Consider the following 277-nt stretch of genomic DNA (forward strand, 5'->3'; position numbering starts at 1 on the left):
CCATTTGTTGATTTAACCCCCCCTCTTTCTTCTTCTTCTTCTTCTAATCATCCTGTCCTAAGTCTGCTTTGATTCAAATGTCATTTCAAATGGTCTTTTAGCAACAGGGTTTTCTGCCGGGTGCCCTGGTTCTCAAATATTTTCTGTTCTCCTGGCTGCAGGGTAGACCTTTTGATTTATTATTTCCTTTGAGGTTTTGAAGCAGAGGTTGGATGGCCATCTGTCATGGATGCTTTAGATGAGATTCCTGCATTGCAGGGGGTTGGACTAGATGACC

Source organism: Zootoca vivipara, chromosome 8 (genome assembly GCF_965207765.1).
Source record: "Zootoca vivipara chromosome 8, rZooViv2.hap1.1, whole genome shotgun sequence".
Classification (NCBI taxonomy): domain Eukaryota; kingdom Metazoa; phylum Chordata; class Lepidosauria; order Squamata; family Lacertidae; genus Zootoca; species Zootoca vivipara.